The sequence below is a fragment of the Catharus ustulatus genome, chromosome 9 (genome assembly GCF_009819885.2).
Source record: "Catharus ustulatus isolate bCatUst1 chromosome 9, bCatUst1.pri.v2, whole genome shotgun sequence".
Lineage (NCBI taxonomy): Eukaryota > Metazoa > Chordata > Aves > Passeriformes > Turdidae > Catharus > Catharus ustulatus.
The window spans coordinates 16,621,439-16,644,694 of NC_046229.1; the positions used below are offsets into that span (position 1 = coordinate 16,621,439).

The 23,256-nt window shown below is 37.3% G+C and overlaps 1 long non-coding RNA gene across 1 annotated transcript in view; it reads right to left on the reverse strand.

Annotated features, from left to right (window-relative positions):
• Positions 1-7,286: 7,286 nt before the first annotated feature.
• LOC117000418 overlaps positions 7,287-23,256 on the reverse strand; it is a 69,864-nt gene continuing 53,894 nt past the window's right edge. Inside the window, exon 3 of the long non-coding RNA XR_004418760.2 lies at positions 7,287-7,335. This is a non-coding gene — a long non-coding RNA (uncharacterized LOC117000418). The remainder of the gene's footprint in view (positions 7,336-23,256) is intronic.

Below are 23,256 nucleotides of genomic sequence, written 5' to 3' on the forward strand. Positions count from 1 at the left end.
AAGCCATTAAATCAGTTTTTTAAAAGTATTTTGTAGATTCTGTAACATTCTAGAGAGTTTCCTGGTGCTTTTTCAATCAAGAAAATCTGACTAAAATTGTGCTATCTGACCTTCTGATTAATGGTCTTCCTATAGCCTGTCATGCTAACTCAGAATTTGGGGAACGTTAGGATTCATCTGGAAGCAATATAATTTCTGCCTTTGTCTTTCTTTTCTGGACACTAATGGCTTTAAGTCAGTCCTCTTCACTCAATGTATGACACATACAGCCACTCTATTTCAGTTGTCCATTAACTTCAAGCACTATGACAAGAACAAAGCAACTTCTCAGAGTTCAGCTATATGTACTGAATTTCTACAAATCCTTTTCAAGTATCGCTAATGTTTACCTGAGTGCAACAGTACTATTATAATTAAAGTGACTGCTTAAACAAATGGAACAGCTTACAAGGTCTGTGGATTCAACATTAGTGCTACTGTTCAGTTTGTCTACAGATTTCTGATTTTTTCCTAAAAGTTACCCACCTTTTTTAAGCAAGAAATGTGGAAAAAAATCAACAATCAGAAACCTACAGCTTCTGGTCTGAAGTCTAAGGCCTGAGCATGGTACTTGATATTGCCTCCTGGAGACCATACAACGGATAGACTACAGAGAGCACCCCTAAGCAAAAAGAAATACATACAAGGGTACTTACAGGATCCCTGACAAAACTAGGGGGAATAGATTCTATTCCGAAAAGTGACACCTGTAGTCCTACAAGCTTTTTAAATAATATTTCTGCTCCTCAAATATTTATCACCAAGGTGCAAATAAATCATCAGTAACACCCTGTGGAAATAACATGCATTGGATGACTTTAAGAAACATGCCTGACTGTGTTAACATTTTACTTAGTTGTACCAACCTGGCATCTGGCAATGCTTGTATTAAGGCTACATTACAAAGCATTTCAATTGCATTATTACTCACCATACTGTTTTAAATAAATAAGAAATCTCCCATCTCTTGTTATTGAGACACTAATGAGATAAGAAGTCTCTAGGCATCACTGACAGGTTGAAAAAGCTCTCAACTTCTGTAAAAATATTCTTGCCAGAGCTTCACTTACCACTCAACACAGTACAGTTCCATTTGAATTCAGATGACACTTATGTCTATATGAAAAAGATGTTTTATTCTGACTCAACTGTATTTGGTCTGATCAGGTTCTGGTGAAAGTTAACAGCCATTTGCCTCTTCCCTAGCCAGATTTTCCCAGGACCAGCCATGTCTGTGAAATGATACTTGCAGCTATGCTTTTCTGTATTCCTCAGTGACACAAAGTTCTATCCTAAGCCTCAGGCATTGTGAGAAGCCAATTTTATTTTGATTCTCTGCTACTTCTCTCTCTCTATCAGATGGCAGGTGATATTTAAAAGACGTCTTATTTCAGAAGAAGACTAAAGCTATATGTAGAAACTTCTGTGTTGTGCTAGATTTTCTCATTCTTTCTGAGCCCTCCATCAGAGCTCCTGCTTACAGAGGGTTATATGCAGTGCAGCAGTATAAAGAATGCTTTGCCCTTCAATAAACAATCATCTCCTTCTAATCTATGCCCTGAGTATGATCCTTTCTTTCTCCATCTACTCAGATTTTAAGAAAACCCAGTCATTATTGGGATACAATTGAGTAAGAGATCAGATGAGTATGTAAGTATCAATGTGAGGAACCTGTTCTCTCTGATCCCAAGACTTCTCTGTTCATCCGAATCCAAAAGATCAAAGAGAATTGCTACGTGCATTTCAGGCTTTCAACCCTGCAAAGCCAACTACTGTCTGTCCAGCTGCAAAGTGCAAAGCTGGTACTAGAAGTGGAGATAGGATAGTGGTGTCTATGACAAAAAGATGGCTGAGGAAAAAAACCCCAAGCTGTCAGATGCCCAGTGCACTTCCAGACAAATCAAAATGCTCAACTCCAGATAGGCTGATACCTCAGGTGCTTTGAGATCAGTTGAAAGGCAGGTAGAAGGTTCTCCACAATCTTCTATGCCAGTTACTTGTCATTACAAATACAATTTTTAGGTGAATTGGAATTACAGATTCAGATATCCAAATAATATATAGAAACAATATACAACCTCTACAACCAGGTGTAAAGTAATGTGGTTTTACCTTCTTCCTGAGGATAAAATTTTCTAGAATATGTTTGCCCTTGTAACATGATTTAATAACACAGGCTAACAGCAAGAGATAAGTTTAAGCTCTCACAGCAAGGCATAGAAAGCAGAAAGGAACCAACATAGAGCTCTATAGGTGGCTGCAGAGTCCCCATTCTTACTGCTCAACTTCCTATTTCATTCCCACTTTATAGCAATGTAGTAAGAGCTATCATCACCTGAATCATTCTGATACTCAGTTTTCCAAAAGTACTATGTGCCTCTCCCTCTGTTCCAAATGCATTCAGGCCATCCCCTCTAGCAGTTTGCTGCCACCTGAGCAAGGTTTAGCTTATACTCACCCATGTAATTGGAACAGTGTTCATTTTACACTGCTGAAGAAGACTGTACACAGCCAGCTCAATCACTTGGAAAAGGCCACGACTTGGCACTATCTGTCCAGCTTGTTTTTGTTGTTGTCAAAAACCTGTAACACATATTTCCAGCTTGAGCCATATAACAAATATCTATGTAAGAATTTGAAAATGTACAAGATTTTCAAGTCACTGCTCTTAAATGTGGGACAGAATCAATCCTCTATTGTCACCTCTCTTTTATCTTTACAGAGTGTGACTATACAGTGCACAAAAAGACATTTTTATATTCACAGACAATGCAGCTGTGTAATAATGTTAGCTTTGTCCTTCAGTGCAAAATCATTTTTTGTTGACATGTGTGTCTTAGGACCCATAACACTGAAACATCTGAAAATAGTGATTCATTTTAAAAATTTCATTTGAACATCTGCACTAAACAGAATTTACAAAGAAAGAGAACATTATTCTGGTCATACAACTTCACTGCTTTATGCAACCTGCACTCTTCTGTGCTTCCTACAGTTCAGAGTTGCCCACAAGGGATGATACTAAAGGCTAGTTCTTTTTCTGCATGTTGCTAGACAATTTCCAATTAAAATAAAACCCTAAATTTCAAGGTAAAATTCCATTCTCAAGATTATATCCATGTTTAAATGCCAAAAAAAAATCCAGTCATTAAATATATGAGATGGAATTGTTAAAAAAATAACAAGCTTAAACCAGAAATCCCAAGGGTATGGGCATGTGCTGGGCTGGGGGTATTAAAAAATACAGTGAGCTATGGAGTATTCTTTAAAGCAAAATTCTTCCATGTGATCCTTGAGAACTGTACACCTGTGCATGTGTATGCCCATGCAGACATACACACTGGTATTAGTGCAACCTGCCCTCACCTGCTCTGGTGCAACTCTTTCTGGTAACATAGTTGAGGTCATGTAATAGAAGGAAATCACACTGGCAAAAATAAATTACCGGTTCAGATGATTTTGGAAAGCATGGGAGAAATAGAAAGGTGAATTACAGTGTAAAGACAGAAATCAGTTTTTACCTGAAAAATGATGGGTTTACATGATGCATGAGTACTACCCAGCCACTCTGTAACTTTCAAAGGGGGCTGCAGTAAAGGCTGAAGAATATAATAGCAGAGATAGTCACTGATACTAAATGCAGAGAAGAGAAATACAATCAGGAAATGCAAAAACAATGTAAGAGACAAGCCTTAGAAAATATTTCTACCAAGCTGATGACAAAATTATCTTGGTTATATTATAGTTAGGCTTTAGCATAAAATGGGCAATATAAAGTAAAACCAACATTTTAAAGACATTTTTCTAGTCTACAACAAATAAACAAAATCATAGATATAATAGTTTTCATCTAAAATAACCAATATCAGAGAGATGAATAATGAAACCCCTTGTTCTAGTAACATACAACATCTTACCATAAATGTTGCTAACAGTGTAGTTTATCATGAAAAGTGGGACCCAAGAAAAGCTGAATGGAACAACTAGGTTGTCTATAAGGTAACTGTGACTAAATAAATAGCTGGCAGCATTTCATTCTAATTAGACAGGGTCTGCATAAATTAAAGAATTACAATTATGTCAGGAACTACATATAAATGAAGCTGATTGTAATACACCAGGAAGTACATTGTTACTATTTACTATGAATCCACATACATAAAAACTTTGCTTACTCTTGTTTTGCTCCCAGCATGCAGTGTATATTAACCTGTCCAATTTCACATAGTAACCAATTGTGACTATTACAATCCATATAATTTATCAGATTTAAAAAAAAATAAAGAAATCCAAGCAACACCTTTCCATATGGCCAATTAGTAAAGTCATAAAATGCAGCAAATATATGATGCTGTATTGAACATCTGTGCTGGTTATCCTATGGGAATTTTTAATAAAGGACCAAACAGCATATTGATGTTAATTCTATGTTACCGGGACTTTAAATAAAAAACTAAAATAAATAGCATCCATTAAACTGATCATACTGTTGTAACTCAAATTGTGTTTATTATGCTAATGGAACATGAAATTAAGAAAAAGACCTTTATGCCAGTGGAATTAATTAATGAGCTTTATGAAGGCATTGGGATGTAATTTATTTCTAGATAAGTAAGTCTAATTTGCAGTTCCATGGGTCTCTGCAATGCTGATTGTAATAGTTATTCCTGCAGATGTGCTGCTCACAGCATGTCTTTCCATTAGAACTGAACACCTCATTATATAAACTGTACCTAATTAAACATAATACAGTGGTGACTTGTTAAACTGGCCTTTTTAAGTCAGCAGCTGCCTAAGCTAATAATACCATATACAAGATTTATATCATCTACCATATAATACTGATATTAAAATATACTGCCCAAGGGATTGGCAACTAATTTACCAGTATGTAACAGGTACACTTCAGATTCTGCAATGGAGATTAAAGAATACTAGTCTATAAAAATCAAATCAACGAAAATCTACTTGGAGTTCTAAATAACTATAAAAGTTTCTTAATAACTTTTTTCTTCTAACAGTTTATTTTTAAAAAAGCATAATCAGAGAATAACTTTTCCTATGTTCTTTTTCCATATCTGATGTGCCATCCTTCTTTTGCAATTACTATGTTTGAACACAATTAGTTATGTGCATACTGCCCTTGTTTCAGGCAAAACAAAAGGAAAAACTGCAAGACAGATACAGATATTACTTGAATTTTGCATGTTTGATTCTGTGACTGTTCTGTACACATCCTTTCCACCAAATTGTAGATAGATCTCGTATTCAAAATATAACAGACAGACTCCATTAAGTCTATTTTGGTCAGAAAACAAGGAAGCCAGAAAATACACTGAGAACAGATTGAGTTTCTCAGGATGTAACTGCATTTGAAAACTACAAAACAATATTTTGAATAAATCATGTCTAACCATGAAAACTTTCCATTCAATATACTTCCTGTGGTTTAAGACTTGTTTTCTCTCTTCTTGAGAAGCTGAATCCACTGTCACCTTATGCTGTAATGTAGGGTAGCATTACTTTTGCTCTTCCCATTTTGCCAGTCTCTGGAGGAAGTGGATACATTTTGCTCACAGATATATCAGTGGAACTACACAGCTATACCTTTTCCCCACAAACGCCTGTGATTCTTCTTTCCTTTTTCCTCAAGTATGCAAAACTGGCTCATTTTTCCACTCTTACTTTATGCCATAACTGAACCATCTGAAGACATGTGAACAGTCCTGCATATTACTGCAATGTCTCTCTCTGAATGAAGAAAATGAGGCTCAAATTCTAAACATCTTTTGACATATGCCACTTCAAGCAATATCTTTAAAAACATGTATAAATTTAGTCACAGTCTTGAGTTCATTGATGTCCAGTATCAAGTACAAAGTTGAGAAATGTCAATGTATTTTTTCAGTATGGACTTTCAAAGTTTCTGACAATATTCACTCTATGGAATAACCTTTTCTTGCACAGAGAAGTTAGAAAAAATACAAAAACGTAAATGTGATCATACTGCTTGAAGCCCATGACTCTACTTGGATTCTCTTCAAGTTTTGGAGGAGAAGATTATTTAGAATTAGATCGGATTTGCTCTGAGTCACTTTCTCTGTCTTACTGAGCACATAACAAAAGATAGTGTTCTTACATAACTAGTGTTTTGTTTCCAGTAAGCTGTGACAATTGAACCACAATCCTCTTTAAAAGACTGGTGCTCTGATAGCAAACTCTGTCACTCTCATACACCTCAGTATCTGCAGTGTCAGACTTCTATGGTTTCATGTTAAAGACAGTTTGACAGTCATTCTCCTCTTCTTCCCACAATACCTACACCATTCTGGACTGTAGTGTGAAGTACATGAAACGCTGCAAATTAAGGTGAAATTACAGCTTTTTCTAAAGTTACAGAATCAGAGAAGAAAGATCTGCTCTGTCCTAAAGGATGTACATCAAGTCACAAAACTATGTGTAATTTAACTTTATTGGCAGAACATGAAGAACAGGCTCCCAGTCTGAAACAGTTTGTGCACAACCAGCTTGTGCTGTTAACAGAGAGAGGATTCTTGTGGTAGAGCAGGCAGCACACTCAGAAGAAACTCAGCATTCCAGGATAAAGAATAAAATAGAGAACTTACAGTTGAAGCAAAGCCTGTATGAGAAATAATTTCATTGTTTTCTATAATCACTCTGTTTAAATTTTGTCATTACCAAGGCTGCATTTTAATTTCCTGGAAGTTAACATTTGCTTCATGCTTTCAGGAGAGTCGTCCAGTTATTTAATTCTTGTATTTAATTCTTGCTTGGGATCTTTATTGTAAAATCTTTTATTATAAATAATCACTGTACTAAAACAACTTTCTTTATTTTAACGGATACTGTTTCAATTCAAAACCAGAGTCTATTTTTTCCCTAAAAGTCCCATTTAAATTGTTTCACTATCTCTCAGTAATCAAATATTAAATGTAACAGAACAGCAACATAATTTGCTGAGGAAAAAATTTAGCAGAATCAATCAACAATAAAAAGAAAATAGGAGCTCGTGAGCACCATGGGTCCATTATAATTATTATTTTTAATTAAAGTATTCCAGATACACATTAATTTTCTTTGCTCACTACTTTTATTGTTTGACTTGCCTTCAAATGGGAACTGTGAGCACTGTGAAAAATGGGCTGAAAGACTCTCTTGTTTCACAACAGATTGAGTAGTTACCTCTCCATTTGCTGCCAAAATGCATTTTAGAAATATATCACAGCTAAACTCCTCCATGACTCAACACAGATGTCTTCTGTCTCTTAAAGCAACCTAAAACAAGGAAAATATTTTCTCCATACCCCATCAATGAAAGCAAAGAAATCTCACCAAAGCTTTAAAGACATCTAACTGGATCTTGAATTTGAAAAGCATTTTCTAAATTGTAGTTACTTTAAAATTAAGAATCTTTTTTAGTGTCTCCAAAAAGAAAAAAAAATCCTGTCATTGTGCTCCTGAACTATACGACATATTTACAATAATATTAAAGACAAAAAAAGTATGATAAAACAAAATACTAACCTGTTTAATGAGATCAATAGAAGATTAATGCATTTAATTAAAATTTCAACTATTTTATGGAAGAATTTGATAGTTTCTTACCCAGCCTGGTTCTGGTGAAAAAAATAATTCTAAATACAACAAGAAGGGTTGATTCACAAGCCTACCGATGTGACGGAGTTTTCAATTTACAGTTTCAGGAAACTGATGAAATTGAGAGAAATATCCTGATAATTTAATGCTTATGTGAGCTGTGCTTCTAAAACCTTTCTGAAAAAGTGACTCTCAACTGGTCTGATTTCACAGGTGCCTAGGAATACTGGCTTGAGAGTTGTACTGCCTATTTACCTTCTGACTTTTACAGTTAAGCAGTTATTCTGGAAGCATAAGAAAGATCTCAGACTGTCACTTATAGCTGGCTTTCAAACTCCTCGGGAGATGCAGAAGGGCAAACAACTGGGATCAACTGAAGTCTCTCAGAAACATTAGTCCCTAGAGGGAACTAAAAATATGCAATAATATGGTCAGCAGGGAAAAAATACTCCATAATAAAGACTCCACAAAAAGACAGTTATTTTAGCTTATTACTGCTACTATAAAGTCAAAAGAAACTGTTGGACAAAAGAAAATGTTATGAAATTACTTGTATTTTTCCTCTCAAACCAAATGCAGAAGCTTATTGTCTGCTGCATTGCCAAATACTTGATTCACAGATACTCTACAACTTTAGTCTTTTTTCTGAAATTCTTCAAAACATAAAAAATACTTCCAAAAAAATTTAACATACCATTGACTGAAAAATCAGTATTACATGGTGAATTGGAACAATTGCAGGAAACATAAACAGCATCTTCCAAATAACTCTACAACAAAGCAAAAACTACCAATCCACACTCAAGACAACTGAAAAACAGGAGAAAAGTGACAATCACTAACGCCCTGCACTATCACTTCTCCAACAAGACATTCGTTTCTGGAAACTCTGAAAAATTATTTGGAAGACAAAGAGAATACTTTGAATTCTTTTTGCTGCCAGAACTCGGACACATAACACTGAGAGGTCACGCACACATTCTGACAGAACAGAAGTGACAGGTTGTTAATTGATGACAAAGTTACAACACTAATATCTTTTCAATTATAACAATATTTTCATGATTTGAGAGGTCAGTCTCCATTCCCCACGTGCATACCATAAAGAACACTAATGAAATGCTGTGAGGAGAATTCAGACAGTTGTTTCTGCTCCCATCAAGGACAGAAATCTCCACTGACTTCAGTGTAAACAGAATCAGGCCCTTCATGTGCGTATTAAATAAAGCAGACACTTCTGTCTCAATCTTCTCTGAATACATGCTTTTGATGCCACAAAGGAGATAAGACGAACTGATAAAAGTAATAGATGAAAGTATATTATTATCTATACTATCTCCATTATAAGAGATAAAATACCCTCTGGTGTCTGTGTGTATTACCATAAGCTACAGTGAAAGCTGACCTGTTTTCCAGAGGACAGATTTTTAAGCATGATGCTGAAGCAATTTTTGATGACATACTTTTCTACAACATTTCTCATGCCACTGAAGATTAGATATGTCTGCAAAACACAATATAAATACAGCACCAGAATTTTATCTTATCCCTTGGCCACTACCTGTGAAATAAACATTCCAATATCAGTTCCTATATAAATAAGAATCAGTAGGACTTCCTTGGAATTTTTTTAAAAGACAGACATTGTTATAATTGTCATGTGACTAACAACAAGAATTACTATTTTTTAATTGCAAGCTCTTTCCTCCCTCTCAGGAGGTTCCAGCACAAAATCCCTCTACAATATAGTTGAAAAGCACTGGCATTCTGAGTTATATTTCTTCAGCTTTGGAAGCAGATTCTCATAGCACCAGGGTGAAAAACAGTAAAAAATCCACAGCTGGAAGCACAACTTCCCCAGTGATGCAATACTCCCATCTGGTAGGTCACAAATCCTGAGGGAGACACAAAAAGGTGGGGTTTGCACACCAGCTGGCCTTTGTGGAGAAGAGACTGAGCTATTCTCATTCAGATGGTGCCTCAGGAGACTCTCAGGCTAAGCCAGTACAATCAGGTGACATTGTTTTCAAGACCCAGAACACCAGTGAATGACAATTTAATACATTAGGAGGTGCACTGGAGTAGTACTACAAGACCTTAGCTAGGCATGTGATGTGCTCTGGAGACTTTAAACTCCATAAGGAAGGGCTTATACAAGGTGGGAAAGAAAGGAATGTTATTGATTCTACAGAGAATAAAGTCAGAATGGATTTTGGCAGAAAGCTAATGAATGATTAGCATGTGAAGAAATCCCAGGCACAGTGGATCCCAAAATAACACTACTGCTAGCCAAACACCTCCCAGTCTCTGGCCTGCATCAATTACTGAAATACACACACCATAATACTCCATAGGGCTCAAAATTATTTTTTCTGAAACTGAGGCCATCACAAATTCAACACAAAACCTACAGGGAAGACATATAGTGGAATAAGGTAAGGGGAAAAAAACTATGAAGATGCTTTTGATTCCTTCTCAGCTAATGCATAGCCTCATTTTTCCATTCATACCTATTGAGCTCTGACATTCTGTACCTCTGGTACATTTAACAGCTGGTTAAGAATAAGCCTGTAGACCCAGTACCCTCCAGACCCACACAAGCTCATAATGTGATGAAAGGTCACAGAGCTGTTCACATTTCTACCCTTTGCCCAACAATACCACAACTTCAGCCACCCATGAGGTGAAAATTTGCCCCAGACACCAAGTTGTCAAGCTTAATGATTGAGTCTTCATACAAAAGAAAAAAGCTCAGTTAAATTTAAAAGCACACACACAAATTCTGACCTCTGGTGAGAAAAAAGAATGTGCATTTGTGACACTTCTGGCTTTCATTGGTTTCCCACCAAATCTCCTAATAATTCTAACTGATTCCAAATTTTCAACTTTTGAATAACTCCATTTGCAGCTCTGCTAATTTTGCTGCTCTGGGAACACAGCAAAATCTGGCTGCCACAACTGTGGCTCTTTTGTGTTCAAAACTGCATCACTTATGTATTTAAAAATACATATGATATTTACAAAGTCTACTCAAAACATTACTGAATTGTCCCATTTTCATGTTTTCATGACAATTTATATGTTTTCCATATGGGCAAGTGCTGACAATATGATACAAGCTTAGTGGAACAAACTGTGGTTTTACTTTATTGTCTTGGCATCGAAAATCTGCACTTGCATAAAAATAACTCTCCTCTTTTTTAAAGGGATGGCTTTTCATTAATGCAATTTTAAGGGTAATGCTCTCTCATTTTAGTTAAAAATGTATCAGAAGTTCTCACTGCTTACCTTACCATTGTACCACCACTGTATTTGGGAACATCATAAACCTATTGTAAAAAGCAGCTGACATCCACAGAGTGCAGAACTATTCAGATGAGTTTTCTACAACTTAGTGTGAGCTCCACAAAAGACTCAGGTTTAGGAAGGGGGTTGGAAAGGTGCCTCACTCTTTTTATCCACCAGCAAAAAGATACTTCCACATCACTCTCCTACTTCTGTTTTCTCTTTCCAAAAAGGAAGGATGGAGGAGCCCAAAAAGCAGGAAGATCTAATGCCTGCAAGCATTGGGAGGAGCCTAATGTGTGCTAAAAGTCTAAGGCTGAAAAAGCTGACAGTAAATTATTTCCTTAAAAGTTCTCAAAGACTCCAATATGGCACTGGAAAGATACTCCAACAGCATATGTACTTCAGCCATTTCCACCCAGTCTCTGCTGCCTCCCTCTCCCTACCTCACCACAAAGCTGTCCTTGCCTTCTACTTTTCTTCTCTTCCAATTACTGCAGTTCTAACGTAGAGAAAGCTTTTCCTGACCTGAAGCTCCTCAGTAGGCAGTCAGACAAGCCAACCTTCTCTTCATTTAATACAGCTGTTACATACACTTCACAACATGACAGACATGTCAAATGAGCCATCCACCAGGCCTCTGACAGCAGTTTCTAGGGCATAAGAGACACAGCTGATAGAGGAGATTGTTGGGGGAAGTCAGGAAGACAGGAAGCCATAGGTTATATCACAAGTGCCCTGCTGAAAAATGACAGCTTAGTGGGTATGATACTGCTGGTTATTTTATGAATCTCAAGTCTAGACCTTGAATAATTACTACTTACTACTGAGAAGCTAAAGTGGAAAATAGGTTTTGCCAGAGTAAAAAACCAAGGCTAATGCTATAGAAGTTGTGGGTAACAGGAACAATCTCAGTTACAGTCTGAAACATTTTACTTTCTAAGAACTGAATGCTGATGAAAGTTGCTATGCTGATGGAACAAAACCAAGTTAATTCACCCATAGATAAGGCAGCTGGTATCACACACAAACCTTCTCCTAGGCAGCCTCTGTCTGGGATAGGCATTGGGCAATCTGTTTAAGAAGCAGGCTTAAAAGATAGCTGACTCAGACAGGGTCTCTGAATGAGTTTCCTATTAACTAATTAGAGATCCTCAGCCACCAACTGGTGCCTCTTCCTTCAAGGAGAATGCAGCACTTCCACCAACTGTTCTCTTTTGAGGTGACTCACCTTGGTGACACTTCTGTCCCTAGACACGCATATACTTCCATTTGTAACTCATGCCTGATGGGAGAAAATCTGCTGCACTAGAACACTGCAACACTTCATGGATTGTCACTTTCTTTTCTTAGCAAGACTTACTTTTTATTAATTGTGTGGGAGATGCATTTCAGGACAGTTTTACACATCCTATGTATGCATGCTATACACATCCTCCACATATGGGGCTGTGTTTTGGATTTGTGCTGAAAACAGCATTAATAATTCAGGGATGGTTTAGCTATTGCTGAGTAGGACTTACACAGCATCGAGGCCCTTTCAGCTTCTCACCCCAGCCCACCAGTGAGTGAACCAGAGGTGCACAAGAAGCTGTGAGGGGACACAGACAGGACTGTTGACCCCAAGTGATCACAGTGATATTCCACACCATGTAGCATTGTGATCAGCATGGAAAGCTGGGGGAAGAAGAAGGAAGGGGGACATGTTGTGAGTTACAGTTTTTTTGTCTTCCCTAGTAACCATTTCGCCTGATGCTTCCCTGAAGACGGCTGAATATCTGCCGGCTTGTGGGAACTGGTGAACAAATTCCTTGTTTTGCTTTGCTTTTATGCACAGCTTTTGCTTTACTTATTAAACTGACTTTATCTCAACCCACAAGTTTTCTGACTATTACTTCTCTGACTTTCTCCCCCGTCCTGCTGGTGGGGGAGTGGGCAAGCGGCTGTGGGTGTGGAGATTAGTTCCCAAGTGGGTTAAACCATGACAAACCCATGTGAACAGGAGTGCAGCTTCAGCAGAATCTCCTTTGTTGACACACTCCAACTCATTCTGTCCTGTTTATTCTGACTCACGTTTCCTTCACCCATTGTCTTTGTTTCCCTTATTTCCTTACATTTCCGTTGAAAGAGCTTGTGGTTGCAATCTAAGAAAGTTCAAGCAATAATTTCTTTTTCTTCAGCAGATATTTTAAGGGTAGATCTCTCAATGGCATTCATAAGATGAAAATTAACAGCAAATAAAACAAGCTTCTGAGGAACAGAATCTAATAATGACTTCTCTTGGTTTACTTCTGGGTTGTTTTCATATTAGACACAGTATATATATATATATATATAGTTTAATTAGGACAAATTCTCTGCTTGCTTATGATCTCATCCTTTGCAAAACTACCACACCAGTAGTGTTGAACAGGCTATAAATCACTCAGATGTTCACGCTCAGTGTTGAAATTTCTCTCACCTATTAAATGGGTTTGGAAAAGCTTTGGATCCAAAAGTTCACATGATTAAAATTCTGGCACAGAGGTGAATATTCTCTATTAAGATGCACTACACAGAGAAGTGAGCAATATTCTGCAGTGGTTCAGTTTCCATCTAACCAGTCTTGATTAAATACCTGCCTGCTCCTCTCACATGTCAATAGCTTGTATTTCAGCCAACCGATTGCTCAGTTACACAGAAAAGTTTACAGACAGGAAACTGAGTTTATTCTGTGCAATATAATAGAAATACTAAAATTAGGTAAACTTCCAGGAAGCAGCACAATGGAATGCAGTAACCACCTACAGCCTTAAATCTTAACAAAAATGTTTATTTCAAACAGCAGCTTCTCATCAGTCAATGGATGACTTTTCCTTTTCATGTAGCATCAAAACCGACCAAGTTTCATTTGGAGTTTTCAATTTAGTTCTTCATTGTTAAAGTGACTTAACAATCACAGTTAAAAATTTATTATTTGATTATTAACAGTGACTATTAAGGCACTTTAACAATGTAAGTTAAAATTATAATGTAAAAAGTAAAAAAAAAAAGTAATATAAAATTGTATTGTAGTAAGATGATGAAATGGTGCACAGTAAAGACCATTGACACTCTCCTAAAGAATTTTGTTCCTGGATAGATAAACAGGATTGGTTTTTTATAAGGAAATTTAAAAGTAGGAAAATGAAAATAGATGTTCTTGCTGTTTACCCAGGCTGAATTAATACTGCTAGTACTCTCAGGGTAACCTAACCTACTCCAGTGAATGTAATTCCTTGCTTTTCAACAAACCATTTGAAAATTAGTTTTTCCACTTTATTAATCATATATTTAATCTATTTCACTTACATCACAAGCTTCAAAGGTTCTCTTTTTTTCTAACCCATCTCTGCATTTCACCCTTAAAACTTGCTTTGCAGTTAAAACATGAATGCCAAAAGGTACTGTGCCATTTGTACATTTCATAATATAGAACAGCACACACATTTTAAAAAACACTTAAAATACACATATTTTCAGGAATTATTATTATAGGTGATGGTCACACTGCTTTAGTACTTACTAGAAATTCTGAAATGTTTTCAAGTGGACTGAAAGGCTTGACCAGTCCTGGTAACGGAAAATAGGACACAAGACAGTGTCAGGTTTTAAAAAATTCCTTACAGAAAGACTCCAAGAGTCAAAGTCAAACTCACATTTACTGCATGATTTGGAATTTAAAGCATTCATTTCTGACTCTACTTTCTTTCAGCAGATGTATTTGAGATGTACAAACACTGAAAGTCTAGACTCCTTTTTACATAAATTTGATTTTTCTACCTTAATTATTGTTGATATTGTACATCATTTAGATGTGATTACATTATATTTAAGTATTCCTAAATGAACTCACATTAATCTAGTTACCTAAATTAGAGTTGAAAAATTATTTTAATGTGACATCCTGTTAATTTGTTCCTTTGGTACTCTAGCTTTGCATCCCTGGGGCAATACAACCATATCCCATCTAATGCAAGAGTTTCAATACAGTACACAAACTTAGGATCACAGGAATTGCCAAAGATGATCAGAACCACAGGCTATTTAGTCTCACATCATATCTCCTGCAGGGAAGATGCTCCAGGGAAAGGTGTAAGAAACCAACCAGTAAGCAGTAACAAAATATAACTTGCAATGTGGTCATCCAACACAAACAATGGAAACAGTGATTTTAAGCAGAGCTACCATAAAAACAGACATTTACAAAATAACAGTAAGTAATCACTTCAAAGAACACAGGGATGTTTCTATTATGGAAATTTCCATTCCAGTGACACTTGATACAATTGTAATATTCCAGCATGGGCTACAACTAAAATTACTTCTCAGGACACCGCTACAGGCAAGAGAGAAAAATATGCATTTATTCCATAAATAAGAAGTGTTTAAGAAGTGCTTCCAAGTGGCCCACAAATTTTTATTCAGGGGAAATGTTTTTGCTCATGCTTACTGAAAACACTAGTAAAAGTAAGTATACTGTCTTTAGTTTAAAAGGGCAGAATGGAAAGCAAAACTCAGCCACTGTGAACCTAAGGACACACTTATCCAGCTTGTGAACCACACAGACGGTAGTGATCTTAATTAACAAGAGAACTACAGTAATCCAAAGGTCTATATACAGACAGAGCCCTGGTAATATCACAGAAGTCCCTCTTCTCTTACTTCATGTGGAAAATAGTGTTTCACAGGGGCTGAAAGGCCTGATTTTTGTTCTCTCTTCATCTCTAGTCAAGACTTCACATGAAAACTGAGCAAACAGACCCCAGCTCCCCTTTGGTAAAAACTCTTAACAGTCCTTTTCCACATCTTCCAGGAGAAGGCCCTGCATTAAGGAAGCTACTTATTGAAGAAGATTTTAAATGAGTTTCCACAAAAAGCACAGATCTTTTGCAATAAAGCCTGCATCAAATTTTACAGGAAAGGGAAGGTCTCCTTGAAGCACATGAAATCAAGCCTTCCAGCAGTAATAAGGCTAACTCCACACAATGAAACTTTGGTTTTTAATATTTTTACTTGACACAGTACAATATTTTCAACTTTGAGATTTTTCAGGAAACTATATTTGGAATGCCACATGGAAGACCAGAAACTCCAAATCTTTTTAGCTCTACACCCTTTTTGTATAGTTTACAGTACAGTCTAATTACATAATCACTTCCTTGTCAATATCATACTTTTTCTCCCACAAATTCATAGACAAAATATTATAGAATATTTTTCACTGCCATAACATTCCAGTATATCTTTACCAACATACTTTTCAGTGTTTAAATTCTCATCTTTCCTCAGTAATTTTTTAAAATTTTATTTTATTTTAGTCAGCAGCCATACACTATAGACTTTTTTCAAGCAGCAGCAAGGCTGCCTTAAGTTCAATTTTGAGATGAGATTTTACTTTGAAGCTAACTTAGCTGCATTCACAGGTATCAAATGTGACTTACAGATGTAAGTCACATCTCACAACGTTCTTAAGCTGGTTGATAAATCAAATAGTCAAACTATGCAGCAACATGGGCCAGCCCACGACCAACAAAAACAGTGAATAAACGGCTGAGAAAAATTTCTATAATGTTTTTTCACATCTTAGAAAATTAAAAATACATCCAGAACACAGTTTTGTTCTGTCCTTGACAGTCAATTGAACATAGCTACCCAGATCATCTGCCAGGCTTGAAATTTGTGCAATCATACCTGTAATGTAGAATAAACCTGCAAACCAGCTGTGACTTACAGAATTATTGACTAGAAAGTACTCAGATGTTGGTTGATCAGCCTATCCATGCTTTGCCCTGACCATGAGAACAGAAGAGAGACCTGTGGTTGGAGACTGCAGTAGTAGATAATAGATTTGCCAGATTTTCTGGCATATTCAAAGTGTTCAACAGTACAAAATTCAGAATTATCTGAAGTGATATAATAATTTTACTTCAGAAATAGTAGTTGAAAATGTAGTCAAGATTTGCTTCTTAGAGGGATTTTATAAGTGTGACATTTCTTACCTTTTGAATACTTAACCCTACTATTGTGTCATGCATTTACCATCAAGGCTGTTGAAAGAGTGTGCAGGGAAAAAATGAAGTAGAAAAGACCAGCACTGAAAGCAATCTTGCCTATTAGGAATTGATTAAAGAAAGCTGTAAAATCTTGATCATAAGAAACGTATTATTTTGAAATCTCCAGAAAATAAACTCAGAATATAAAATAACTATAGTCCTGTCATGGGGGGCATAATTTTCAGATGGGTGTGTAGACACTAACCAATAACTCTTCCATATGGGTAAAGGATAATTTAAGGAAGGTGATCATTCCCTCCACTTTCATCTTTCTTGTAGAAACAAATTATTTCCTTTTACAGTATCTTGCCTCACCTTTCTCTGAGAAGTTGGGAGCTTAAGCTTCCAGCCAGGCTGGATAATCTGCTAGTAACTATACCCCCTAGCATAGCCAAAATTGACACAAATGTCTCTTGTAAAACATCCACTTTTCATTTTAAAAGGCATATTAATATATGCACAGTATTTCTGTGGATCAGGCACAGAATATATCCACTGGTTGAAATTGCTTTTATGGCTTTTTTATGCTCCAAGAAACTTACTGCTTTGGCGGAATTTTACTTATGGAGCCACCCCATTTCTGCCTGATAGAGATTCAAAAAAGTCAAATCTCCTGTGAAAATGTACCAGGTAACAGAAAGGACATGCTCACCAAGATCAGATTCAGTTGCAAAAGGAGGAAAGTAATTTTAAGGTTTTTTTAAAAAAAAAAGCTGTTTTGACATACGGTCTTTCTTTGTACATAAGACAAGTGACTTTGAGAAAACTGTTTCACTATACCACATATAGGGCCCTGTAGGGCTTTTTCAGATGAATGGAAAAGATGGCAGTGTGATCTGCACAGGTGTCCACAGGAGTCTAATCAGAGAACACTGGGACTGCAGAAGACAAGCACCAAACCAGAGAACCATTACTGCAAATGATGACAAATAGATGGAAACAGCTTGGTTTAATGGTCAGACCTTAAAGTGAACTTGTAAGATCTATATGCAATAAAAGCCTTTAATGCTTTTGCACTGAAGAAACTGATAAGAGGATCAGTGATATACACGGGAATATGGAGTACCACAGTGCTATTACAGTGCAGGTATTTGTAACAGGAACACTACCTTAATGACTTCGTTGGAGATGTTTTATAATGTAATCAATTGTTGGAACATGTGTGTGTGTGTGTGTGTGTGTGTGTGTGTGTGATGCCTCAGTGTCATCCCTAAAGCCAGGTCCAATCAGACATCTAAGCTGCAAAGACTGATGGAGCTTTGACATCTCTCACCTCTACAAGGCTTTCTGTGACTCTGAGCACCCTAGGTTTTTTATAAATCTGGTCTATGTCTACTGGAACAGAGAGACTGATTTCTACATGGAACAACACAGCTATGTATGAACTGCAGCTGCAATTCCTTGCAAAAACATTTATTTCATCCCTTTCTAAATAACTGCAGTTCTAAAGTACAGAACCATAGAACCATTAAGGTTGGAAAAGACCTCTAAGATCATTGTGTCCAACTGTTCACCCAGAACCACCATGTTCACCACTAAACCATATCCACAAAACATACGGGAAGTTAAGACTAACAAAACTTTCTTTATCATTTCCAGAGAAAGTGGGTTCCCATTTTCAAATGGCTATTTACAGAAAAACACATTCAGAAAACTGAAGTAAAACTTTGAAACATGGGTATCCTTGAAGCAGTAAAACTTAATCTCCCAGATCTGTAAAAATAAACATGTTGCATTAATAAATATTTTCAATTGCGTGCCATGCCGAGTCTGTTAGCAGGCCCTTGACCCTTTACACCAAGAAAATAGAACAGGAAACTCTGGGAAAACAGAAACATACCAGTGCTGGACACACACTGGGAGGTGCTCACAAGTCCAGTGCAGATTGTAAAAGCTGTCTAACGGAAATTGTCCAATTTATTACTTCTTATTTAAAAAGCAATATAAACCTTTGCCTTGTATTTCCCTGGAAAATAATGCCTGGGAACCACCAAATTTACATGTAGGTAAAGCAAAAGACTGAATGTTCTCATCTGGCTGAACTTAACCACTCTCTTCACTGAAAACCAAAAGCACGGAATTTGACCCCTCCTGAACTTCTAATTAATCTTAGCAAAAAATCCTTCCACACCTGAGACACCACCGGCTAGAAGGTTTGCAGAATAGTTCTAAATTGCTAATATTATGGGTTGGTATTCTATTCATTTAAACATAAATATAAGCATATATGAGGCAGAGCTTGATTTGAAGATCCCCTATCTAATTATATCTTTATCACTGAGGAGAGAGGCAAAAGAATCAGTTTCATAAATTACCGATGGCATGAGATAGCCAGTTTAAGATATCATAGGGATGCTAGATCACCTTTGAAAACCTAGAGCGGGAACTCAAATTACTCTGCACTCTTGGAAAAATGATTTGCTCTCTGAAATAGCAAATATATAGAGCATATGGCAGTCATACCACAAGAATAACACAGAGTTAAATAACAAAGATACTAAGGTGTCTAAGCCTGGTAGAACTGCAGCACAGAAGGAAAAGGGCACACTGCTGTTCAAAAGCATTGACTTGTTTGGCCTATGTGTTTCAACAGGGACAGGCACAAGCTATCTTGACTTCTAATGAAAGAAGGTTGCACTACCCACCATTGACTCAGAATGCAAGAGCTGTCTTAGGGCATTCAGAGCACAAAAGACCCTTGTTACCCCTCCTCTATATGTAGCTTCTTGCTAATGAAGTTAAAATGTGGCTTTTTATACAAGCCATGTTACAAGATAATTTCTCCTAAAAAATAAACTCATGAAAAATGCTCTTAAAAAAATGCCTGATCTATGTTTTCAGCCCACATAGATATTAAACCTAGTTTCCTAGACCCTGAAAAGCTAATTATGCATTCAATTAGAGTTTCTTAATAAAGATTAAAACTCTGAAGTCTATTACAGGCCCATATTTAATTCAACTGCCATTTTATCCATGCCATGAAAGTGTGAGTGGTAACAATGAATATAAATTATAATACATGCCATAGAGTGAATGCTATTTGTCCAAGTACGTTACTATAAAGAATTAAATTTTGCTATCGGTTCCATAATCTAGTTAAAATTGGTATTCTTTATTTGGTCTTTCAATGTAGTCCAATTTCCTACTTTGAAAAACAAATTCTAGGGAATAAAGAAAAGAGATTAATTTATCATTAAGACTCTGCTTAATTGAAGTCAATTCCGAACAAACTTGAATTCAATTTCTACTCATTAAATTGAATGTGCTCTGCGTTTCTCTCTGCATTGCTTTGAGCAAGCAGCTGAGAACAAGGGACTAACATCAAAATTATTAAATTGAGGAGATTTTATTTGGTCTTCACATGCCAGAGCTGCTTTGATGAGGAGCTGTTTTGGCACTGAAAGGAAACGAGAGCAGCTGGAGGAAAAATCAAATGAAACTAAGCCTCGGAAAATTGAAGAAAACGCAAGCTTAATAATATTTAATAATTAAATTTCCACAAACAATAGCGGCAAATGAAGTAATCTGCAAAGTCTGTGAACTCATTTGCATAATTGATGCCGGTCCCCTGTAAATGAATAATGAAGATAATAAAAGATGTTTCTAAAAATGGGCACAATAACAGCAAATTTCATCAAGCCGCGCGCTCTGATTAATCTGCTCTTGCAAATCAGCAGTGAGGGGGGACGCGTGATTACCCGCGCGGCGGCCGGCAGCGGGCGGCAGCCTGGCCCCGGCCCTGCACCTGGCCCTGGCCCTGGTCCTAGTCCTGGTCCTGGGGCAGAGCTCCGGGGCAGCGGCGGGGCCAGGGATGCTGCCCAGCCGCGGAGCGAAGGCGAGCGCCCGTGCGCCCCGTGTCCGCCAGGGCGGCGCGGCGGGGGCCGGGAGCGGCCGGGGGCCGGGAGCAGCCGGGGGCCGCTCCCTCTGGCCCGATCCTGGGCCAGGACAAAGCTCTGCCCTTCAGGCTGCCCAGAGCAAACCGCGGCGTCCTGCTCAGCGATCTTACCGCAAGCCCGAGGCCTCTCTTAGAAAACGCAGTTCCCAGCCTCCCACAAGGGCCCGATGTGTCATTGCCTGGTAGGGCCCTTCAAGACTGGATAAAGGTCGGGCCATGAGCACCCGCAGTTCCAGCGCAGCCTTTCAGTCCTACCAACACCCTTTTTATCTAAGGATAAGCCTTGCCACGTGTGTAGCCATCGAGCCTTTTGACTGATGGAGCCCCCCATGACACAAGGCATGGCCCAACACTTCACACATCAGTCTGTGCTCTACACAAATGAACTGGAAGTGCCACAAGTAGAACTGTCGGCCAGGTTGCTATCTGCCTCGAGTGCTGGTAGCCATAAAACACTACTTTCAAACATACTACTCGGTTTACCCTGATTTAGCTACTCCCACGAGGGTCCAACTCCACAGATTTCACTGGCATTCATTAGTGCTTTTCACAAGACTGGAATTTTTCACAGATTGGGAAAAAAAAAAGAAAATAAAAAAAAAAAAATAAAAGAAATTTGAGAAAACAGTTATGCTTCTTCCTGAAGCTGATGTGTAGGCTGGCAGTGGATATTATGCGTTGAAAGCAGGATAGTATTCCAAAAAGAGTATCTTTTCAGAATACAACCACTACAGTCTTTTAAAGCATTTAGAAATAATCATTTAGGAAGAAATTATTTCATTGGGATTACTCATAGGATTATCTATAGGATCAAGCCCCAACTGTTAATCTGTAGATAGTTTACTATTCAGTTGCCTGAAACAAGTGGTCTGTCAGACCACTAAACAATTTCATGGAACAAGAGCTTTTCATTGTGTGTAGTATTTAAGTGCTTTACAGCCAAAGTACAAGATACTCTATTTTAATTGCACAAATTCTTTTACTCAAATTATGGATCAATCCATCTTAACAATAGGATTTGTTTGAAGTAAAGGGCATGTATTTCATTACAGAATGGAAATTTCAATACTAGACACTCCAAGGATCGGTCTGGTGAAAAACAAAAAAATAATTTTCTCCTATTTATGGTCATTTTTAAGCTGCAGTTTCATTTATTTAATTTGGTGAAAAAACCACCACCTCACTCCCTTAAACATGAAGAAGACTGCTCTTTGGCAAGAAAGAAAAAGGTTTGATTGTGTTATTAGGCATATAGGGAATGTTCCATTAGGGAAATACGGACAGATCCCACTATACAGAATACAAATCTATATTTTGCAGCTAGGAAAATAGCTTTTAATTCTATCCTTTTTTTATTTTCTTCTAATACTTGAGGAATAATTCTGTTCCAAACATAAGTCAGGGCAGCCTTAGAAGTGTTACAAATTCAGCAACTTTGCCACTGAACCTAAGGATCCTCCTTTTGGCTGTGTATCAATGAAGCAAAACATCTGCTGCACATAAGTACAAAACAGGCAAGAGCCAAAGGGAGAACTGAGGAACATAAACCAGTTTTGTGTGAACCAAGAATCTTCCCACCAAACAGTACAACAACCATGGAACAGCACTAAGAATCCTGAGTCCAAGGGAGTTGTAAATGGAGGAGCCAAAGATGCAACTAATAAGGGAGACTACATTAAAAAAATATGTATGAATGTAACTTTGGATTGGATTTCTGGTACATGTGATGTATTTGGGGTCAAAGCTAGCTATTACAATTAATTGGGTTTTATGTAGGTTTAAAGCAGACTTTAAGGTCACTCACAACTTGAGCTACACTCAAACTGGTGTCAAAGCAGCAGACAGAAGAGTTCTGGTTGATCTCATTTCTATTCTCAACTTGATGAAATTCTGAGTCAACAAAAGGATGTGATGACTGCCAAGATGTGAAATAATGAAAGGCCCACAATGACAAGAAAACAAAAACTGGTGTTGTTGTTTGTGTAAATGTATTGCTATATTCCATGTGGAGAAGGAAAGAAGCAAACAAGAGTTGCACTCTGAACAATGTTACAGGTCAGGTTCAGTAGCAGAACTGATTATCCCATGATTGCCCTGAGTGATATGTGTGAAGAGAAGGAAAGAGGCCACAAGCACAGAAAGTCAACACCAAGTGCTCAGAGCATTCACAGAGGATATGGGATAAGAGACAGTGTGTGTTCCAGATGGCAGGCAAAAGTATATTTTGATCCCTGTCCTAAACTACAGACTCACTCAGGAGCTGAGCTTTGTTTTCAACATCATCAGTAATTCTTGGGCCAAAATCATATCCCAAAGATCAGTGGTGATTCTGAAAGGGAAATTGTT